The following is an 8,632-nucleotide window of genomic DNA, read 5'->3' as shown; positions in this document are numbered from 1 at the left end:
AATACGCTGATCTGTTGCTGCTCCTTGTCTCTTCCTCGTAACATTTGTTGAACACAACAGGGGTATTCACACGTTACTCTGTACCCAGGTAGAAGCCCCCTGTACCTGGGTACAGCTGCTCTTGAGAAAGAGACTACACGTGGTGATTTCAAAAATCACCACGTGTACAGGTACGCTGAAAAAAGACGTCTTCTGCTCACGTGGTGATTCTCCCTGCATGCTGTCCCCGTGGAGCTGATCATGAGCAATTTGTTTTTCTTCCCCGGGGACAGCCTGAGCCTTCGTTCTAGCAGCAGCAGCAGCAGCCGCCAATCAGAAATGGGCTCAAGGAAACGTCAGTTGCTGGAGCCACGGAGCAGGAAAGAAGAATAAAGCTAAAATGGAGGGAAGGGAAGGGAAGAGAGACCAGCCTGAAGCAACGAGCCTGAGGTAAGGAAAGAGGCAAAAAATGGGGGGGGGAGAGATTTGAAGGACTCACTGCAATTTTTAAAAGGTCTACTCAGAAGTAAGTCCCATTGAGTGCAGTGCTTCTGTGTGCTGGCAATGAGTGAGTTTGAAGAAAGGACAGAGGGAAAAAATGGAGAGGAGAGAGCTTTGCAGGATTCACATTTGAATTTAAAAAATGTCTACTCAGAAGTAAATCCCACTGACTTCAGTGGGGCTTACTCCCAGGTAAATGGAGTGACTAAAAATGTGAGAGACTTGTCAGGAAGCTAGAGCTGGGTTTAAAAAATAAAATTGTTTTACAAACTTAAATGGAGTTTAAGCCTCTTGTGGGCTCAGACACAGCGGCGTCACTAGCAGGAGTGCGGGGGTGTGTGGACCTCCGGTGTGCGCCCTCCCAGGGGCATGAACAAGGTGGCTGGGCTTGCGCACAAGCGTGCACGCGCACTCAAGGCCAGCCACCCTGTCCATGCCCCTGGGAGGGCGTGTGCCAGAGGGGCACCCAGCCGGAGAAGGCCTGGGAACGCCGGCGCACCTCCCTCACCCTGCCGATGCTGCTCCCGGTCTCGCCCGCCTCAGAGGAGTTGGAGCAGCCTTGCCGGGCAACGGCGCAGGGCGAGGCGGCTCTAGGTGTCACCCCCCTCATGTTGACACCCGGGTGCGGACCGCACCCTCCGCACCCCGGTAGTGACGCCCCTGCTCAGATAAGTGGAAACTGCTATTTTGAGAGAAGGGCAGAAGGAAGGAGCAATCAGAAAGCTAGTGAAGAAAGAGAAGGGGGAGAGATTCTGAGGGCTCGCACTGTAATTCTAAAAATGTCTACTCAGAAGTAAGTCTCACTTAGTTCAATGGGGCTTACTCACAGGTAAGTGGAGTTAGGATTTGTCAAAATGCAAACACAATTTAGGTTGGTCTTTCACAGTCCAATTCTCTTCCTGTGTAGCTTTTAAGAATTTGGTAACATGTGCCTCTGAGCATATGGTGGGTGGTGGCAACACCTGCAATCAGCCCAAAGAACAAAAGCAAGACATCTGCTGTGCTGATATTGTTTTAGCAGGGAGGAAGCAACAATATTAAAACAGTTGATAATATAGTTCAGATAGTCACTTGAAATATGTTTGATTTACTTTGCAATTTTAGAGGTTTCCTATAGGAAATCATTTTCTTTTGCTTCTGTTTCTGTGAATACGTGAAGAACAGAAACACTTTGCAACACTAAAAAAATTCCAAAAACAATTTTGGAATAATGGCACTGACTATTCTGCAGAATAGTTTCTAATGGACATGAGGAGTATCTCAGTTTGCACAAGATAAAACAGTGGGAGGTGAAATATATTCTACCAAAATTCCAGGTGTGCTCTATGTTTTTAATTGACCATGCTGACCTTTCCTAAAGTGGAGTGGTGATTAAGCATAGCAGGCTGAAAACATGCATCTTTAGCAGGCCAAGTTTGTTTTTTCCAACGTCTAGAGTCATTGCTTAAGTAAGTAGGTTGCTTCCTGATGACCTGTTTACTGAGCATCCTGATTTGTTTGCACAAAGTTTACAGAGAGATTATACAGTGTCCCCTGATTATTGAACATTCATTCTAATTTGTTTGTAGAGAGATTATATGGCATTGTGTTGAGCAATTGTTATCCCAAACTTTTCAGAGCTTTCCTCCAACACTTTCCTTCAGAAAAGAGGCAGTGAGTTTGTTGAGCAAGGGCACCAAATCCACTCTAACTGCTCAACCAGATTTGCTAGATTGAATCCTATCTGCAAATAGCAGCAATATGGAAGTTGCCCATGCCTCTTGAGAAGTTTTCTGTTATGACAGTTGGTAGTAGAACTCAGCTTTTATAGGGGTCAGTAGAATCCAGAAGGCCACACTGTGATATGTCTTTTAGTGGTCATTCCATTTGAACTCAGTTGTCCTTAGCTACAGTTCAAGAAGATGTACAGTTTTCAGAAAAAGCCTTGTGATTGGTTAGAGGCTTCTGGCTGAAGAGAATAAAGGACATTTTTGGAAGAGACTCTGAGGAGAAGAGACTGAAAGAGAGCCTGGAGATTATAGTGACATCTACAGCTGCCCAAGGAAGCCGCTAAAAGGCAGAATGGGACTGAGTGCTGGAAGATCTTTGTGGTGGCATCCTTGGGTTCAAGAAGAAGCCAAGAACCAGAGCTGAAATGACTGAAGGCTGAAGCTGAGAAAGTCTGGAGAGAGAGACATTCCAGCAGCATCCTCCACAGGAGCTGAAGATAGATTGTCAATTGGTGGAGGTTGACTTCAAAAAGAAGTGGGGCCCTGACCAGGAAGCCTGTAGTGTACATTAAGGCCACATCAATACCAGGCATTTATTCCACTTTAAACAGTCATGGCTTCCCCCAAAGAATCCTGGGAAGTGTAGTTAGTGAAGGATGCTTAGTGTTATTAGCAGACTCCCATCCCCCTAACAGAGCTCCCATGGTTAGAATTGTTTAACTCTTCCCAGAGAATTCTGGGAACTGCAGCCCTGCGAGAGGAATAGGGGTTTCCTAACAACTCTTAGCACCCTTTACAAACTACACTTCCCAGGGTTTTTTGGGGAAAGCCATGAATGTAAAGTGGAATAAATGTCTGATGTGGATGTGGTCTAAGTGTAGTAAAAAGAACCCGGAGGAGAGGAAAGACTTTAGTTGAAATCCTCTATAGCCTGGGAGTAAAACTAGGGGACGAGAACATAAGCAAAACTGGCTGATTAGGGAAGAGAATTAGAACAAATAAACAAACATCTCTTTAAAGTAACTGTAACATATTAAAGCAAATACCAAGCAAAACATTAGTTCATCTTTAACCTGCAAATAATTTTCTTATATTATGATTGTTTTAATAAATTAATATATATTTGTTTGACTTTTAAATGCAAGTCTCCTGATCTGTTCATCCCATGCCCTATCCCAGCTACTGAATGTGTGTATGTGGCAAAAGGTGAGTAAAGGAATTATTTGGAACTAAATTGTGGCTGTAAAAAATTAAACAAGATAACAAAAGCAGGTTTCTTTAATATCTAAAGTGTATGTGGTAGGGATCCTACATTGCTCATTAGAGATGGAAGGCTCGGCCAATTTTGGTTTTCTCTGTTTTTCATTTTTCCAGTCTTAAGTTCAGGTTTCTACAATTTCTGCAGCAATGTGTGAATGTTTTTTTTAAAATTATTAAAATAAGTCAGCATTGCAGTGCAAACTTCTAATAAACATATTTTTGTTTTCAGTTTTCACTAATTTACACATTTTTGCAAGCAATTTCCCCTAATATATTCATTTTTATGCACACTTTCCCCTAATATAGCATTTCTTAAAACATTGGTTGGTTGGAGAACTGCATTGTAAAATTCAGATAAGTCAAATTTAAAGGAAGGGTGTGTTTTGGTTCTCATATTGTTTGGAAAGTGCAAATTTAATAGATTCACTTTTAAACAAAGCTTGGAAGATTACTTTTTAAAAGTAATAAATTACAGTTACAGTTACATGGCCCAAAAAAGTAGTAATTACCATTACAATTACAATTGCTCTGAAAGTAACTGATTGCTTTACTTTTCCTCCAAAGTAATCACTACAATTACATTTCCGTTACTTTACAAAAAAGCCTACAAGGTGCTGGCCTTGGCTGCTGCACATCTAAGTAGGCTAAAACAACATTAAAAATAAACAAACACATACAGAGATAGTAGAATAATTATTTTTATTCATAAGATAGCAATGGTGGTCTCTCCACTGGTAAGGGTGGTGGGGAGGGAGGCAGAGGCCACAGCTCAGATCCTTGCACGTCAAACCAAGTGCAACCCCCCCACTCAGCCAGCCAGCACAATCTCTCTCACTTAACCACCTCCCAGACCCTGCCCTGCCACCAAGTAAGGGACACTCACTTAAGCAAACATTTTCCCCTGAGATGAAAAAGTTAAAATATTGCAAATGCAACACAGTAGCCAGAAAGGGTGGGGGCCACTTCATGTGCCAAATGCAAACACAGTATTCTCTCTCTCTCACACACACACACACACACATGTTGTCATCTTTCACCTCCACAGTTCTTTATCTCCATTCTGCTGCTGCCTCCTTCTCCTCCTTTATCCATGTTCTTGACCTCTGGATCCTTTCCCCCTCCACTCCATTCTTCACCACCACTATCCTTTTTTTAAATAATTTTTTTCTCCACTCCACCCCATCTCACTCTCCGCCTCCTCCCTCGTCGCCTCCTACCCATTCACAGAGCATGAGGAAAGAGCAACACTGCACAGAAGCCCAGTTTGAGGCACATGATTTTCATCCACAAATCAGAGGAGCAGAAGACACCCCCCAAGTAATGCCCAAAAGTAATTCTGGAAACATTACAATTACTCCACAAAAGTAGTAAAATTACTCCTAGTTCTATTACAATCAAAATGTAAAGGAATTACCCACTCGTTACTCAAAAAAGTAATGAATTACAAGTAATTCGTTACTTGTGACTAGTTACTTCCAAGCTCTGCTTTTAAATGAAGACTGAATTTAGTTGTTCCTCCATCCCTACTGACAATATAAAGGTGGGGTCTTATACTGAGATATAAATAAAAGTTTCTAAGCCACCACATAGTGTTATGTTACGTTATGTTAAGTTAATGTTTATTTATACCCCGCCTTTCAGCCAAAAGGCCCTCAAGGCGGCTTACAGAAAAAGTAAACACAAATATAAAAATACATCAACAAAGCAATACATTGTACAAAAAATTAAATTAAATAGCAAATAACATTATATTAAGAAAAAATATCCAGGAAGGCATTCTGTCTCACCTGAACTTACAACTATTTCAAGGCGGTACACCAGTTCAAAACGGCAATGGCCTGCGACTCAGGCCAATAGTAGTACAGCTTAAAGCTTGAGGGTCTCCGTCTGCATGCCCTGGCCCATGATGACGATAACGCTGGTAGAGTGGAAGCAGGGCGGCGGCAACTGGCAGGTCGACCAAGTGGTCTGGCCCGTGGGCCCTCCGACGCCTCAGTGGCAGCTCCCAGGCCTCGCAGTCCTGCAGCTCTTCTGGGGTGGTGGGTGCCACCGTAAATTCCCCTCAGGCTGGCCAAACGACTCCCCGGCAACGTCTGCAGGTGGAGCGAACAGACCGGGCAGATGCAGACCCTGGTCGGCCCTTTGAGGGAGGTCTTGACGAGGTGGAGGTAGAGGGCACTCTGCTTGTTGCCATGGCTCATGCGCTGCCCGAGGCCGTCACGCTGGAGGATGCAGTCCTCGAAGCACACCACGTTGGGGTGGCAGCAGCACAGGCTGGTCAAGACCCAGAACTCGGCCAGTGCCAGCTCCATGTTCTTGGGTGCATCACAGTGGATATGCTTGACGACCAAGCAGGCACCACTGTGCCTGGACATGGCCTCATACACCACGCCGTAGGTGTGAGGTGGAATGGAGGAATAGTAAAACCCACAAGTCCTCACTGAGTGTTAAAGTCAAAGCTGGGACAGTAAACATTGCATCTCCCCATATGGTTGTTTGTTTTAGCCTGAAATACCTAGGCAGACTGCAGCTAAATTATAGGAAATAAATAAACACCCTGATACAGAATTTCTCATACACACAGAGCTCATAAAGGCTGCCTCTTTCATTTCAGTGGAATAAACTGCTTCTTCCATGCAATTAAACACGAATATTGATCTTTTTTTCTTTCAAGACATGATGTTTTTGACATCTCTCCCCACCTCCCTTCCAGCTTTAATGAAAATGATTCATGGTCAAATGCCAGGGTCACAATCCCACACAGCCACAATATGGAGGGTGAAGCTGAGGGCCGTCATTTTTCACACAACCAGGGGTACTTTGGATTATTTTTTTTACTGCAGCTGATCTCCCAGAAACATGTACAAGCCACTTAGTTTGAAACCATGGATTGCCTATTCAGCTGAATGATAATCTGTACTAAAACCTTTCAAAATATGTCTAGCTGGATACAGGCTTCTCTCTGACTTGAGTCATAGCTATGTAGGACTGCAGAAAAAAGGGTGAGGAGACCTCAGTGGTGCACTGAGAGTAATTTACGTGGTCCAGCATATTTCATGGCAAGGCTCTCTTCTTCAGCTTTTACAGTGGGTCAAGTATAAGGGGGTACTTTAGTGAATCATGAATTGATCAAACCAGTTATTCCTACAGAAGAATTGCATGAGTTGAAATGCAGTAGGCCAATAGGTGTGGGGAAACTTTGGCCCTCCAGATGTTTATTTATTTGTTATTTTAATTATACCTCACCCTTCCTTTCAGCAGGAGCCCAGGGTGGCAAACAGAAACACTAAAAATACTTTAAAACATCATAAAAATACCTTAAAATATATTAAAGCAAAACAACATTAAAAACATTCAAAAAAACTTTAAAAACATATTTTTAAAAAAGCGGTAAAGATATTAAAAGACATATTAAAAGCAATTCTAACACAGATGCAGACTGGGATAGGTCTCAACTTAAAAGGCTTGTTGGAAGAGGAAAGTCTTCAAAAGGTGCCAAAAAGATAGCAGAGATGGGACCTGCCTAATATTCAAAGGGAGGGAATTCCACGGAGTAGGAGCTGCCACACTAAAGGACCGTTTCCTATATTGTACAGAACGAACCTCCTGATAAGATGGTATCTGCAGGAGGCCCTCACCTGCAGAGCGCAGTGATTGACTGGGTATATGAGGGGTAAGATGGTCTTTCAGGTATCCTGGTCCCGAGCTGTATAAGGGCTTTGTACACCAAAACTTGGCCCGGTAGCAAATGTTGCTGAACTATAACTCCCATCATCCCTGGCCATTGGCCATGCTTGCTTTGCCTGATGGGAGTTGTAGTTCAGCAACATCTGAAGGGCCAGAGGCTCCCCATTTCCTCTTAAAGACTACCTTTTAAGTCTCTTCTCATTGGTCTTTGTACCAGTGCAAACATTTTTTCCTTGGTTGCATAGCAATTCCAACCCAAAATAATAACAGAAAATAGGGCCACCTGTGTTATGAAGTAGCACAGCCTTCCCCAGCCTGGTGCGTTCCAAATATTTTGGACTAAAACTCCCATCATCCTTGACTATTGGCCATGCTATCTGGATGCTGACAGGAGGATACCATTACAGGAAAGGCTGTAGTAACGTGAAACAACCTCCTTCAAGTGGCACCATGCAAAGGGGCATAGAAGAAGACAGAAACGGGTGTCCAAACAAAGCCACAAGCCTTTGTAACATGCTGGCCCTGGTTGCAGGGAGGGAATGGGCTCCACTTCAGGCTGCAAAATATCTTGAGTTGGCACTGAACTGAAAGCAATACAAAAGCAAAAGTGGGGAGAAATTCTGCAGCAAAGTCTCAGAAAATCAGTTCTTTTAGAATTCTTTAAGATCTAAGAGGCACATCACCAAGTGGCATAGAAAGCAAGAGGCTTCACACTACAAGAGTGGCTGAAAGTATCAATTTTCTTTTAACTGAATAGCAAAATGTGTTTCTTTGCAGGAGGAAGAAAATTGTTCTGGGACTAAAATAGCAGCATTTGACTTAAGCATGCAGTTATGGCTGTATGATAGCTGCAGAGAAAAGCAATAAAAATGAGCAACATTTTCTTTTCTGGGCTTCACTGCCATATGTATGACCAGTCTTCTCAGTGTGCATTAAATAAATTAAAATCTGTTTTTCTAAGTCATACTTTGAATTGAAAATGGGAAATAAAAAAGAAAAAAGATCCATATCTCTTAGTGATTATATTTCTGTTTTTCAAAAAAACCACTCATTAGTGTGTTCTTTGTTGATTTTTTTTTTAATCATCAAAATCCTTATCAATGGCAACATCTTGTTCTCATCAAAAGTCCAGAGGGCAACAGTGGGTGAAATTCGTTCAGAGGCACACCAAAGGCTCTGCTGTGGATTCTCCGGGTCTGAACAATTCAAAACACAAACAGTAACATTTAAACAAACAATAAAAAGGAGCTGAAACAAGTAATGACATAATTAAAAGGCTGTCTCCTGAGAGACTTAAAAGCCTTCAGGAGGAAGGCAGCCGTGATGGTGAAAAGCTACTAAAGAGAAATTGGACTGATAGGGGAAAAAAGGGTTGTTGTTTTTTATCAAATTATACCAAATGTGACTTTAAAACCCAAGGAGCATATAACCACTATAAAACATCTTCCATAAGACTTATGATTTTGTGAGCTGCAGGGGGATTGCTTAGCAGAAAA

General features: G+C 42.7%; 1 long non-coding RNA gene across 1 annotated transcript; it reads left to right on the top strand.

The window, feature by feature from the left end:
- Window positions 1–326: 326 nt before the first annotated feature.
- LOC133365386 (uncharacterized) lies at window positions 327–8,114 on the top strand. Its single transcript, XR_009758197.1, has 3 exons — window positions 327–429; window positions 3,335–3,395; window positions 7,914–8,114. It is a non-coding gene; the product is annotated as an uncharacterized LOC133365386 (long non-coding RNA).
- The last annotated feature ends 518 nt before the right edge of the window (window positions 8,115–8,632 follow it).

Source organism: Rhineura floridana, chromosome 10 (assembly GCF_030035675.1).
Source record: "Rhineura floridana isolate rRhiFlo1 chromosome 10, rRhiFlo1.hap2, whole genome shotgun sequence".
Classification (NCBI taxonomy): Eukaryota; Metazoa; Chordata; class Lepidosauria; order Squamata; family Rhineuridae; genus Rhineura; species Rhineura floridana.
The sequence above is the reverse complement of the archived record's forward strand: the minus strand, read 5'-3'. Positions and strand labels throughout refer to the sequence as shown.